This window comes from Amblyomma mixtum, chromosome 5 (genome assembly GCF_055824585.1).
Source record: "Amblyomma mixtum isolate Tamu chromosome 5, ASM5582458v1, whole genome shotgun sequence".
In the NCBI taxonomy this organism is placed as follows: Eukaryota; Metazoa; Arthropoda; class Arachnida; order Ixodida; family Ixodidae; genus Amblyomma; species Amblyomma mixtum.
The window spans coordinates 64,087,943-64,102,464 of record NC_143016.1 but is presented as its reverse complement, the minus strand read 5'-3'; the positions used below and the strand labels follow the sequence as shown (position 1 = coordinate 64,102,464).

The 14,522-nt window shown below is 52.8% G+C and overlaps 1 protein-coding gene across 3 annotated transcripts in view; it reads left to right on the top strand.

The window, feature by feature from the left end:
• RhoGEF3 (Rho guanine nucleotide exchange factor 3) overlaps positions 1-14,522 on the top strand; it is a 355,331-nt gene that overhangs the window by 318,886 nt on the left and 21,923 nt on the right. The window lies entirely within an intron of this gene.

Here is a 14,522-nt window from a genome sequence, read left to right as displayed (position 1 = left end):
AAGTTTTAGGAGCGTTTGCTTTGGGGCTACTTAGTTGGCTCATTGGTTGATGACCTATTATTTTTTTTAGCGCAACGCACAGAACAGCACAAACAAGTAGACTCTCGACCCGTCTTCTTCCCTGTGCTGTCTCATGTGTTTCGCTAAAAAAGAAGATTAATCTAGAAGACGTCTTCCCCAATACTACATCCTGTCGACATTGTGGTGATAGAATTATTCGCTCGGAATATCCTTGGAAAGATGTGCATCAGCTGCTTAGGCTCACGGTGTTTCTTTCCAGTTGGTCGTCTCGACTTTTATTTTGCTGTACACTGGAAACAACAACAAAAAAGCGAGTCGAATGAATGAGTAACGACGGGAAGCGGCTGCCGTCTTAGTTATTTTGGTCATTCTGCCGCGCTGTTATTTCACTTGTCGAGCTATGTGTGCTTTGCTGGCACGTATACAACAACGTCTCCTGTGTTGGCACTCGCCTTGTTTCGACCCTATCGTTTCACACGACAGACTGCCAGTTCACGAAAGCTGGCAGTCTTTTACGAGGAAACAAGTAGAGTTGAACCTCTTTATGACGAAGCTGAAAGGGCCGGGCGATTCATTCGCTATAGTACTAGCTTCGTTGTAGCCCGTGTTGACCGAGCTTCCCAGGGGAATCGTCTTTCCTTCGTTGTATCCATTGTTTCGTTATAAACCGTTTTGTTATAATTTATAACGAAGTTAGACTGTGTACCTTCTATCACCTCTGCTTAGGTTTAATTTGAAGGCAGAAGGAGAAACAACAAGAAAAACTGCGCAAGAGGCTTCAGGTTCACTTTCCAAACGCGAAAGGACCTCTTTGTGTCCTCAAATCGAAGAAATCGAATCGAATCAAGGCACCGTTTCGTCACGACGTTGAGCACTCCGAGCAAGTCGGAGGGCTCAGTCCACAGAAACCCTATAGCGCGTACGCATCAGTCAGCGACCGTGTTATCTGCTCCCAGTGGAACGTCCCTACCCGACGCCTGTCCGTTTATTCATCCGGCACAAGCTTCCGCGTCGCATTTGATGAGCGAGTGTGAGCTGCCGCCCCACAAAGCAGCCCGCGTGCGCTCCAGAGCTTCCGCGCACGCAAGTCTCTTCCGCCGGTCCGTTCAGTCGTCGTCCGGGCAGCGAAACACGCATCCTTTGTCGGCCGTTGGCGGCAGCGGACACTTCCGTCGGCCTGTGTCTTCCCCTCCCGGTATGCATGCGGTGCAGGTGCTGTTAAACGTTCTCCTTCGACTCGCTGCTGCTGTTGGCTGCCGCGGTCTCGACGCCGCCTCTGCAGTGACTATCTCTCCTCGTGCGAGCCCCACTTCCGTAGCTTATTATCATCGCCTACGCTTCACCGCTTGCTGTGCTGTGCTCTTGTTTCTAGTGGCACGACGTGACACGACGCTGCAGCCTACGTACGATGCGCCAACGCGGACGCCACGCTCTGTACGTGCGTACGAGACGTGGATCGGTGGTGCACGCCTGACTGACAACTTGCCGCGTTATAAAGAACGCCCTCTCTGTCAGCCGAGGCAGGTATCGAGGGATTCGGGTTGCTGCTCTCGGGAGAGCCGCGACATGTTATAATGCGGTGTGTCGAGACGACCGGTTCCCCCTGGACGTCATGATGGAACGAATCTGTGGGCTTTGCTCGTGTAATGAGGTGTGCCTCGCCCTCAGATTCGAACTGCAGGCAGTGGGAGGGTACCGAGTTGTCTTTGTGACGGCAGCCGTCATTCTAGATAGCTAATTACCCGTCGCGATGTCGCTCGAGTGCAGGGCCCAAGGTCGTGGGTTCGATCCCGGCCGCGACAGCTGCATTCTGCTCGAGGCGAAACGCAAAAAAAAAAAAAAGTCTTGTGCTGAGGCTTGGGTGCGCATTGAAAAAGAAAAAAAAATCAGGTAGCAGAGACTAATTACGAGTCTTATACTACGGCGTGACTCAGTGCTGTTTTGGCTTGTGAAAATCAATCAATCAATCGATCAATCAATCATTGATTCGTCCCGCAGTACACAGAGATTTAGCTCGTTGCGTTTTGAGTTCAATAAACCACCGGTAAAAAAAAAATCTTCTGGGGAACTGGAAGTAAAAAAAAAAATGCGGTCGGAGATGTGAACGGTTACTCGCACAACGGCGCGTGTTGGGCGTTCAGTACGCAATCAGTTCTGCGAAACTTGTCGGCCCACTGAGCACGAGGGAGGTCCGGAGGTATACCGCACGCCGCGGCCTCCTTTATACTGCTGGCTTACCCGTTTAACACAGTTTAATCGGCTGATGCGAATGCACAATGGCGCAATGCTGTTGGCTTCGGTCCGTGGTTGAAATTTGGGTCAACTGGGCCCACATCTTTCCTTTTTTTTTTTCTTTCACCTGGTCTTGCGAAAGAGGGCTGTCGTTTAATAGGTTAGGCGGCGCGTAGCTATAGCTACGGAACCGCGTCCCTTTGTGCAGTGTCGATATGCAGTGCACTGTGGCCGCGCGCGCTGTATCGGTCGAGCGAATCGAAACGGAACATCTCCCTCCCCCGCCGGGCCTCATCTCACCCGGCCTTTTGAAATGCTTCGAGTGCGCCAAAGTGGAACGTCCTTATCGACTCGGATTCGATTTTGGAGCCACTTGTATGGGGAACTTTTTTTTTTTTTTTCCGGTTTGATTTCAGAAGCGCCTGCTCTATTTTTGTTTTTCGCTCGTATACCTCTCTGCTCCTGGTTAATGAAGGCGCAGTCCTTCTAGATTGGCCACTACGCAGTCATTTTGATAGTTTGGTTGCGGTTCGGTCGTGTTCTTAGATGACTTCGGTCGCCACAGGCTTATCGCAATGGGTCTGGTACGTAAACATAAGGCTAACGACGTAGTCTTGCATTCCTGTAACCTATCACGGTGTGTCGCAAGGGTGTACCATTTAGTGCGTGGAGTTGGCATATTGCTGTGTGTCGTCCCTGTGTCCTTATCCAGCGGCCACGGCCTTGGGTGACCGGCGGACGGGAAGAAGTCTTGACCGCATATACATCCGGGCCACCCGTGTCGGATGCTCTATACAATAAACGTCCGTCGGCCATGATTCCGGCTGATAAAACGTGACTGTCTCTGCCCACACGGGTTGCCGACGAAAGAGAAGGCTCGCACCGGCCACTTCTACGCGGCGATCGTTTTCATCGTTGTGTAGTGTATAGGTGGTCTGCGGGGCTGAACGGGCGGGAAAGAGGGACGCACGCTCCATGATTTCTGATGAGCGCGCGAGCGAATGGATTCTCTCCGATCTGAAGACGACGCAGCAACCTTTTCACTCGGTTCTGTGACCGCGTTTGGGTGGCGCCCTTGCCTTGTGTAGCATTCGTATACGCGGTCGGAGATAGCGCACTTGACCCGCGCAGGGACCCCATTGGACGTGCAGGAACTGCATGAGCAGCAGGTATTCGCGTATAGACCTGCGTGTATGCACAGCGAGAGCTGCGGTGGCGACCACATTTGCGGCCTGCGTCGTTATTGGGATCACGTGTGCGTGTGCCCGACTCGTGTGGGTTGTATGCGCGCGCGCGGGTTGGCTTTGGGGGAACGCAGTCTCGAAGTGGTAGTATCGATTTTTCCTCGCCACAAAAACACACTTGGATCGCAGGCTGCCCGAAAATTTGTGTACACTCTTTTGCGGCATGTTTGTGGGAGTCGTCGCTCGACTGCTTTCTTAATGTTCATCGCCTGCGGTCACGCCAAACCTAGCTCCTCACCTTAGCGCGTTTGTGCACGTCTTCGTCTGACCCCGCGTGCATTATAAAGCACACTTTTCGTTTACTAGACCGGCCCGGCTACATTGCGATGTCAGTGCACGTTAAAGAACCCCAGGTGGTCGAAATTTCCTGAGCCCTTCACTACGGCGTCCCTCATAGCCTAGGTAGCTTTGGGACGTTAAACCACATAAACCAACCAACTAACTTTTCGTTTACGGACTTAAAAAGATAACTACTACTTTACTATTAGGTTTGTTACATAATTACCTCAACCATCTTAAGGAGGCTTCTGTGTGTGTATGCACGAAATACTGACCTTAGAAGACAATAATATTTGAAAACAAAATTACAGGCCGGAGTGTTTACGTCTTGTGCTTGTTTTCGTGGCAAAGCCACAACACGTGACCTTCATCCTACCTTGTTGCCATCTATTGCCGTCGCATTGCCGCACCCTTGCATTCGTGGCAGCTGCGGATTTCGGCGCGCTCGCGTGTTTGTCTCAAAAGACTTCTGCCGATCTGGCGCATAACCGCGCCTCCATTGTCCCTCGCTGAAGGGAAACGCCGCATTCGAGAAGAATACTATCGGCGCCTGTTGATCGCCGAAGAGAAATGCCGTACTCGGTGAGAATACGACCGGCGCATGTCGTTGCAAACAACGCGAAAACACTGCTGGAGTCGGAAAGGCATGTTGGTTGTCCGCGTAGAGGAGCGGGAAGTGCTTTGCCTCGTGGGCTACCGCTCATGGCCTCGTGGGCTCTTCTTCCCGCTCTACGACGATGGTGGTGGTCCTGCTTGCTTGCTTGTCCTCGCTGCATCTTTTTTCCTCCTCCGAGTTGCTCAGGCGTCGCATTGTCTACCTTGTTCCTTCTATGCCCCGTGGTGGTCCTTGTTGTGCGTGTTCGCTTGCGCCTGCCTATTTCTGGTCGCTGGTATACGTTAACATGCCGGCCGTGCTTTCCTGTGACCTGGCGGCTAAGAAGGAATCGAGTGTTTGCGCCCAAGCGTGCACGTAAACAAACGTATTGGGGGACAGAAAGCTTAGTACCACTCTGCAGTGACGCACAGGCATGAATACATATCTTCTGAGATGCCTTAGCATTGCTTGCTCTGCTGTCAGAGGGCAACGAATGTTACGAATAGTGTGCTTACTTATTTCTGTCTCCGTACCTGTTCACTGCATTCTGTGTGTAACTTTCATAAATGAAGTGGATTTAAAGCAACCTTAACGAAGCCGTATGGATGCTAAAGGCTGCGCAAGCTTCCTTCGTAGCTGTGTGGGTATCGTAAGTTTAATTATTGCCTTCTTTCCTAATACTACTGCGATGCTTCTTGTTCTGTTCGCAGCAAGCGGCTTAACGTAGCGATTTCGAACGGTTTAATTATAATTAGCATTATGTGGCCATCGAGTAGGGGCGATGGCACCGAATCCAGGTGTCCTTTGATGAGAGAAGTTTCATTTCTCTTTGTGACTTCTTTCAGACACAAAACGCTTTGAGGCTTAAGCCAAGAGCGATCTGTTCGCTATTCGCCTAATTTCACACCTTTGTTTACTTGGAGCTGCTGTGAGACAGCCGCTCGGCGCCTACAAATTTTTTAAAATAAGTAGATGTAATACTGCTGCGCTAAGCGGCGTTATAAGATTCAAACATCTGCCGGCGACATCTCTTAAGCCTGGCCCGCATGGAGCGTTTTTTACCCGCGAAATCGCGTCGCGCGCCCAACGCCCGCGCCGGCGTCGACGAATTCACTCCCGCATGGTCAGCAGCCGAGCGGCGCGCGCTACGGGCGACGTTGACAAGATGGTTGCGCCCTGCTCGCCCACTTCGGAATAAATACATGTCACCGCTGGATTCTTCGACGTGATAGCTCGCTCAGATGGTAGCGGTTCGCTTTTACTTCGCACAGCTCGCCCACGCGTAGAGGTATAAGCGATAACTAGCCTTTGTTTTTCAGATAATTTCGCGATTTTCAAGCTCTTAGGCCTAACTGTGTTTACCTCGCAAGAACGACACCTGGTGAAGCAGTTGTCTAGCTTTTATTCACTTGCTACATTTTCATCTATTAGCAGTTTTTCTACTTGGAACGAAAAAAGGCTCGCAATGCACCCATCGTAGTTATCAGCAATTACGGATAAAAAAATTCTTCAACACAGCGTTTATGTGCTTTGGCGTCTTGTCACTAGATGGCGCTACCGTTTACGCGTGCCCCTGATGGACGGCGCGGCCAGCTAAAAGCGACTCCTCCGAGAGACAACACGCCGCTCGGCCGTTTCGGCCGAGAAACCCGAAGCCCAAGCCTCGGTACTATAGTGAACTAGAACTCGGTACCCTCGGTGTGTCAAACGCCCGTGTTTCCGGATAATAACTATGCTTTCCGGGAAGCACGACGCAGTTTTGGTGGTCAAGCTACAGTGCCAGAGAGAGCTCGCAAGCGCGTCTCTCTCGACCGGCGTGGCTCCGCCCAGAGTCACGTGACGCCCGTTCCGGCTCTCATTGGCCCTCTGTCGCTGCCCTCTCCTGGCGTCGGCGCGGCGTCGACGTTTTTATCTGTTTCGACAGAACCCGACGATTTGGCAAAAACGTCCTCTCCGGCGGCAAAAAAACGCTCCGGTGCCGTCGACGCCGACGAATCGCCCGGAAAAACGCTCCATGCGGGCCACGCTTTACGGGCCAGTATGCGTTACTGGCTTTTTCAACGGTCCCTCAAGGTTTCTCAACGGGGGGCCGCGACGGAAGGCATTTACCCGAACGAAGCAAACACAAAAATGAATTACCTTCCTCCGCGATTTTGCCCTTTTATCTCTTACGTTGGGAGCCGGGTGACGCGACGACGAAATAGCAGATAAGAAGGCCGTCTATAGATGGAGGGAAGGAGAGACTCGCGCGTGTATATTCTTTCCTGCGAGGAAGACAGGAGTGGCTTGGGCGCTGTCGTCGGCGTAAAATAACCACACAGCGGCAGAGGCGGCGACGGCGGGGTGCTGCCTGAGCACATGTGCGTAGGCCGAGGGGTGTGCGGCGGGGCGACAAACCGGGACCGTGTCCTTGAGAGGGCGACTGGTGGGACAGGTGGGACGTCGGGAAAAAAAAAGTCGGGCGGCTGTCGGCGACAACACATGGCTGCTGGGGGGAGGGGATGGGGGGGCGTGGGGGGGGGGGGGGGGATAGCCGAGTCCTCCATTCCCCCATTTTATGTTCTTCGCTGCGCGAGGCCCTGCTCCAACGGAGGTTATACGGGGAGGCGCCCATTCACGTTTTCCGACCGAGCGGGCTTTCTTGAATCTTCGCGGCGGAGGTCGTCCGCCGCCGCGTCCGTTATTTCGGGCACGGCCGCAGGTCTCGGATATGCGGCCGCTTCGTGCTGCTTGCCTGCAAAGAAGGAGCACACGAAACACACATGCGTTACGAAACTTGGGCCTCGGTCACATACCTGGCCCTTCCCCCCCTTTCGCTTCTACGCTTGCATCCCACTCCCCACCGTGGCGGCTCTTCCGGTGGGGTGAGGGGCGCTTGCTTGGGTGGGTGGGCGCGATTGTGAGAAAAACGCGCCGTTCTGTTCTGGCTACCTCTGTGCGCGGGGAGCCGGCTGGTTTGTTTCGGTTTCTTCGGTTTGCTTTGAGCGGAGCCGCGGCTCGGCTTTGGGTGCGGTGGATCGTAAACACGTCTTTCTCGGTTGTACGCGCAGGTCGTATACACATCTTGTTGGAAAACAAGCGTGCATTGCTTCGTGAACGTGCACCCACGCTCAGTTTCACTCTCTGCCTCTACTGCGCCCCCCCCCCCTTTTTTTTTACTCCTTTTTCGCTTTCTCCTCGCTGAAATTTCCCCTGTTATTTCAAGCACCGTGTTGCCCCACAGAAAGCCGCCAATCTCGCTGTAAACACCAGTAGTGCTAAAGCGCTCGAGAAAGACAGCAAAAACGGTCACGAAAAGCGCTCAAGTGCGGCGCGACGAACGGATGTTTGCTGGTGGCTGTTGCGGAGCCCGGTTTGCATCCTCCAGCGGAGCTCGCTGTTTTTTTTTTTTTTGTTTGCTTGTTTCCTTCCCGCGCTGTCCTACGCAGAGGCGTCGTCGGCCGCAACTCGCTCGCATCCCGTGTCTTTCTGCAATCCTCGCGAGCGATGCTGTGTACGCATGAAGACGAGCGCGACGAGACGCGCTCTCCCCATCTCTCGCGGATGCTCACGCTGTCGTCTCCTCTTCGCGCTCCTTTTTTATACTTAAAAAAAAGAGCTCTCGGGACCAGGCGATCTCTCGCGCGGCGCCGTCTCAGAATTTATAGGGTTGTTTGAACTTTACTCGGCGCCCTCGCCTCCGCCGCATCTCCGACTCGTTCGAGGCGACGATGACTTTTCCGCTCTTTTCTCCCCGCGATTTTCTACATTTGTGGCGGTTTCCGCGCCTGGAAGAGCATTCGCCGTCTCGCGTTTCTCTCTGAGGCGCTGCTGCGTCACATCTGGCGAGCGTGTCGTGTCGGGTATCGCGCGCCTGTGCGCCGCCCCAGTGCGGATCGAAGGCGGGCGCGCCGCGCGGGCGGCGCCCTGAGAGTGCATGCAGTGTCGTACCGAGCATCGTCTGCGTGAGCAGCCGTGTGTGCGAAGCCCAAATGCCTCAGCCGCCGTGTTTTTGTCCGCTTACCGCTTCGTTTTGTTTCGTTGCCGAAGAAGGCTGAGGTTGCTGAGGTGCACGGACGGCTATGGACTCCTGACTCTTACCAGACGTGGCCTGATCCCCAGAGGCATCACGAGATTGTTAATTTTAGCACATTGGGGATCTAGCAGCGCAGACGTATGCCGCTCTACGGCTGCTCCTCACGAAACGCCCTTTTCCAAAGCCATGTAAAAAAAAAAAATGAAACTTTTCTTAGGCATCCCTGGCGCTCTGTGGTAAAGAGAGCGGGGGGGGGGGGGGGGGGGGCTGTGACATTATGTCTGGAAGAGTTGGCGGAAAATTTCTGGCGTATTCTTCCGTTTCTCTAATCTCTTACTATCGACTTCTGCTACGTCACAGAAGACGAAAGGCTACCATTGGCCGATCTGCTTACTCGAGGGAGAGGAGCGAAGCGAGCGGAAGGGAGCGTGTATGAAAGCAGCACGGCCATGCATGATTGGGCGTCGACGATTGCGTATGAAAGTGAAAGCTTTAGAGAGATAGGGAGGGAAGGCGCCGATGCACGAATAAAAATAAAACGTCCCTGCGAACCCATGGCGCTAAGCTCGAACCGGTTAAAAATAATTTCGGACTGTACTATAGTTTCATTTTCTCAGCGCAGCCATCTTTGTTAAAATGTGCACACAATTACTGACAGGAAACGCCTTAGCCGCCTTAGCCCAACGCCACGCGGTGCACATTGTCAGTTGGTTTGTAAGCAGGATTCTTTTCCTTCGCTTGCCCATATTGATGCTGCGCCCATAAACCGAAACCAAAAGTGCGAGTGCACAGAACCCCCAGGTAGGAAGATCGGTGGTCTCCTGCAATGCCTAACGCGCATATAGTCAAACCTCGTTATAACGAAACGGTTTATAACGAAACAATGGATATAACGAAATAATGACGATTCCCCTTGGAAGCTCGGTAAACTCAGGCTATAACGAAGTAATCGCCGGGCCCTTACAACTTCGTTACAACTTCGTTACAACGAGGTTTAACTGTATACGTATACGGGAGGCAAACTATCGTCCCACCTGATGGCTACGGGCTGTCGCACACCCACGTCCGCTTCGCCTGTGCGACTGCGCTTGTGACACTCGCGGTCATCGAGCGTCAGCAGATGAAAGAGACCTTGCGCCGCTGCATCCGTCTTTCTGACTGCGGCTCCGCACCTGCATACGGCAAAGGCGGCTACGCTGCATGAAAGGCTGCATAGCCGCGAAACACGTCGGCCTCTGATCCGCTTCTTTTTTGTCCCAGCTTCACGCGCCGACGGCCTTGCTCTCGCAGTGCTCGAGCATATAGTGCGCGCTCCGCTGCCTTTGTGCGGCGCCAAGAGCCGAGACGGCGAAGGCGTCCCGTTGTGTTGTTGTTCCGCGTGTGTGTGCGCGCACATAGCAACACTAGCAACCCCGATAGAGAGAGGGAGAGAGTCATGGCGGTGAGTGAAGTGAGCGCGCGTGACGGGTTCTTGTCCGCCTGAATAAGCGCGCCGTAATGAGGCGGACCCCCGTGTGGGCCGCACGCGGAGACGGAGATGGAAGTCCCGCTGCTGCTGCTGCTGCTGCTGCTGCTGCTGAGTCTGACGGGAATCCCGTTACGAGTATGTGACGCCCGGCTGCCTGCTGTAGCCGCTTCGGGATTGGCCTGGACACTGTGACGTCAGCGCCGTCTCAAACTTTTTGCGCTCAGTCGACAAACTTGAGCCATCGCAAAGCGGTAAATTCTTGAGGGCACGTCCCGAAGCAGAAACTACGTTATACCATCACCTGGAAAAAGACTTAATTTGGAAGAATGTGTTCATGAGCACGGAGAAAATCTTTTTTTTTTTTTTTGGTGGGGCCACGCATAGACTTTGCCTGACAGACAAGAAGAATATCGTTTTCAGATAGATATACTATAAAGCTGCGCAATTAGTCGTGATGGCGATCACTTTTCAGTCATTCTTTTCGGTCACTCGTATAATTTGGACCGTGCCCGGTTTAGAAACCATTCGCAACTGGCACGAGCCGTCCTTGTTTGACTGCACCCAAACGGCCATGGCAGTGAAGCACACCCCTCGCAATGTGTGTGCGCCTTCACCTCGGAGGCCCACCTCGGTAGCGTGCAGAACTTCAGAACTGAAGACGTCTACTCCTTCCCCAGTTTGCCAAGAAAAAGTACAAATTCACTGAATTATTTATTCATTTAATTGTGTCGCTAATGTTGTTGAAAAGAAACGAGAAACAAAAAAAGTTTCCCATTCGTGATGCATGCTATACCGACAGTGACTGGAACACAGCGTAAGAGTCCTTATAATCATTCAGTTGAGTTTGAAAACAGTGCAGTGTTCTAGTTAAGAGTGCAAAAGTTGTTTAAAGTCAAGGCGTTGGGCACCAATATACGATGTTGTCGCGCCGTTGAGGACATGCTTCGATGCCCGTTGCTCTATACCAGTTAGGCTATTGTAGCATCCCCGGGCAAACAAATCAAGAACAGGTCACGCACCAGCTATATAGCTGCGGCTGCTGACAATGCTGAAGCATGACTTGCGCACTTGTTATCACCGTGGCGAGTCTCATGCGTGCCGAACGAGGAAGACGTTCGGGCGGAGCCGCCACGTCGGACGCTCTCCGCTGCTGTAACCGAGTGCGCCTCCCGTTTATTAGGCCTCCCTTCGGGGCGTCCGCGCAGTGGACCCCCGCCGAGCGAACGGCAGCTCATCACTCGGAACAATCGCGTTGCGTTGGCCCTGTTTGCAGTTTCTGGTTCAGCTCCCGTGACGCAACGCTATTTATACAGCGTGATACGTCTGTTTTACATAAGCAATACTGTCAGCCCCGCGTCAGCCTGCTGTGTGAATTGAGATGGACTTCCCTACGTTGCACGCAGCGTGCGCTGCTTATAAGCAACGCGGCTGCTGAATTTTAAGCGCGAAGAAGGCTCTATCGGCCGATAACGCGATCCGCGCGTGTACCGTTTGAACTAATGACGCTTCCTTGTTGGTCTTCAGTGGCGGTTTCGGCGGAAGCTACGGATGGATATCGGCGCGGTGTCGCTTTGTGTTCCGCTATATATAATCTTTTTTTTTTGTTCGGGCGCCGACAGCGCAAGATAACACTATCTGCGCGTATTTAGTCTTGCCCTTTTCCGATAATGTGCTAACTTCACCGCCCTTGACGTCTTGTTGTATGCGCTGTTCCTCTCATTTCATTTATATGCTTTCTGAGATCCACCTGCGTCCGCGGTGAGTGATAACGCTAGAGGACGGCATCGTCAGTTCGACAGTTACGAAGGAACGCCTTCCCCGGTACTTGCGCAAGTCATGTGTGGCGGAAGCAGGGTAGAAAGATGGTGCAAGAACAGGAAGTGCATGCGACCATGGAGGGACGGCTGTTCTGCGCCCTACTCCATCTTCCTACACGGTTATAAGCATGAGGTACACACGCACACACTCCTGTATACACAACGTTCGCCCCGACTGCTGGGCAACGCTTATCTCTGCTGGCCCACGTTTGTCGATAGGTGAATGGGCCAGCGCGCGGCCATGTTTAGCGGTAGGGGAAAACATCGATTAGCTTGGCTGCGCTTGGCTGTGTACGGTGCTCGGTTGTTAATGCACGGTGGCTGCCTCATTGATTTCGCACCACGCGTGTTTATGGTCCGTTTCCGGCGAGCAAAAAAAAAAAGCAATGAAACAGACAAATTCGCAACACGACTGCGTTCGATGCTGCTACATGCACACTGCAGTACACTGTGGAAGCGAGTGAAGTGCCCCGGGCCGAAGTTGGCGCTTTAATCTCGTTCGTATACTTGAAGCAGTTCCATGGTTCTCGAAACTGGAAGGCTTCGTCGCCCGAATCTGCAAGTATAACGGATAAACCGAAACTTCGGAAGCAATCGTTGGTTGCATGGCAGTCTGTTTCGTGTCGCATGTAATCCCGCACACTGGGCGCAGAGCTCAGAGTGCTTCCATTAGGGAGGATTTAGCACACTTCGCTGAGAAACGAACACGAAAAACGGCCGTTAGCCGTCGTCATCGGAATGCCGACGGATAATTCTGTATACAATATTAACATCAAGAATGACGGCGAACAGTGGACTGCGCTTGCATGGAGGAAGCGATGGCCTGCTACTGATTTTCTATCCTATTTGCTTCTCTGCTTGTACCCTGTACCGCACCTCTGCCTTTGTTTAGATGCCCACCGCACAGCGAGGCAGTTAAGGTGCCCACATCCTCTTTCCTTCCTTCTTTCACCTTTTCTAGCAGCTACACATGCACCATATGTATAAGCTTTCAACATGAGACCTTAAGTCCGGCCGTGGCTACCGTGCCGTGCTCTTATCTATGTGTAACTCCATTCGTTGACAAGTTGGATTGAAGGGCTACTTGGTGGGACGTATACTTGAACGAGGAACGGTAAAGGCGGCACGAAAGAATAACCGACGACAGCACGGGTGCGTGCCAGTCCTCTTATTTGGCGTCTTCCTTAGCTCTACTTTTGTTAGTCCTTCGGTCGCCCAAATTTCTGCCTTGCTGAAGGTCAGACTCAGCTCCCAGCGAGGATAAGAGACTCGCGGCGGCTTTGGAATTAAGCGCGTCGTCGCGACGGCGATCAGCTGACCGTGAGGTATACGCCTGGCCGCGTTTGCGTGTCGTTTCCTCCTGTGCTCGAGGTGCGCCCAGCATTCCGCGGGCGATTGGGCCGCGTGTGGACCCAGTGCGCTGCATGTGCGCCCTCCTTGCGGTTGCATGCCGGCCTTCCCCGAGCAGCCGCGCTGTATGTGCATTCTTCTTCCGGGGTCGTGATTACGGTGTTTGCGTTCACGCGCCATTAAAGCCCAGCGGCTCGGACAAGGGCAGGGGCCATTCGCTCCGCCTGGTCCCGAAAGTGTGCCAGGGCCGGGCCGCGCCGGTTGAACAAGATTGACACGCGACGGCTGTGAGAAAAGGAGGCGCGCGAGCCCCTGTGTAACGCACTGGACGCTTCGCGATGAGTGCTACCGCAGAGCACGCGGAATGTGACGGGTTGTTTAGTGTGCGCGTGGTCTTCGCTTGCGGCCGACTTTCGGAAGTGTAAATCGACGGTCTTAATACCTGCAGCCTGTGTGACGCGAACGCCTTGTCGTCGAAGTCATAGGAACATGTACGCTGCGGGATGGTGTTATGGATATACTGGGTGCTTCATTTTATTCTGTACAGTTTTCTTTTAAAAGAATGCAATAATATATGGCTGCGGGGCACTGCGTTTGATGTATTTTCCGGCCAGGCAGGTGCTTCGTTCCAGCATATTTCTGAATATTAAATGATAATTTGCCTCTGATTTAGTAAACTTCCTAATTTGTCGTTGTTAACGAGTGTCACATAAAATGAAACAGCCATGTACAAAGCTTCAAGCTCGAGTTGAAAGGTGACATCACTCGTTGTCTGCGCGTGCCTTCGTCGCAGTCGTAGCAATAATAAGCAAGACCTGCACTGTTGGAGGCGCTCAAAACAAAACTAACTTACATCATCTTCTATCATCCAGTAGCTGGAGCCAACGCGTTGTTTCATTCTGTGTCACCGTATACTGTGTACGGAAATAGGAGCTCTCCGGATTCGGCTCTGGGAAAAGGGCCATTTGTCGCCCTGCTAATGAACGTCCGGCTGTCCAATTAGTGGACTCTGGCGAAGCGTGTATTGCCTGCCCTGTGATGTGCTTCCGCTGCCGCTGTACGTATACGCGTGGCCGTCTTTATATTTCTTTTCCCCGTGTAGCCCGCCTACTTTCTTTTGTCTGCGCCTGAAACATATATACGGCAGCCATTGTTTGATATGTAATTGAACAAGGAAGGCACATCTCAGTGAAACATTAATGTCCACGTACGTTAGTGCAGGGGCCCGGCCTCTCTCAAGAGTCTTGAGAAAGGCCAGGCTTCGGCAACGTCGACTAGAAGTGTTTTACTGAGAAGTGTTGTCCTTCCTTCAACATTTCCCCTGCGTTAGCAAACAGAACTGTAAACATCACTGTGCGCGCAATTCACATTTCAGCCTAGCATTTAATGCGTAGCAATTCTCCAACGAGTGTCTTACAATATAGGTAGATGCGGTCGCACCCGATAGCGAATCATCTTCAAACGATAGAGCGGTCAACTCATATATGCGAGCCGTGGGAAG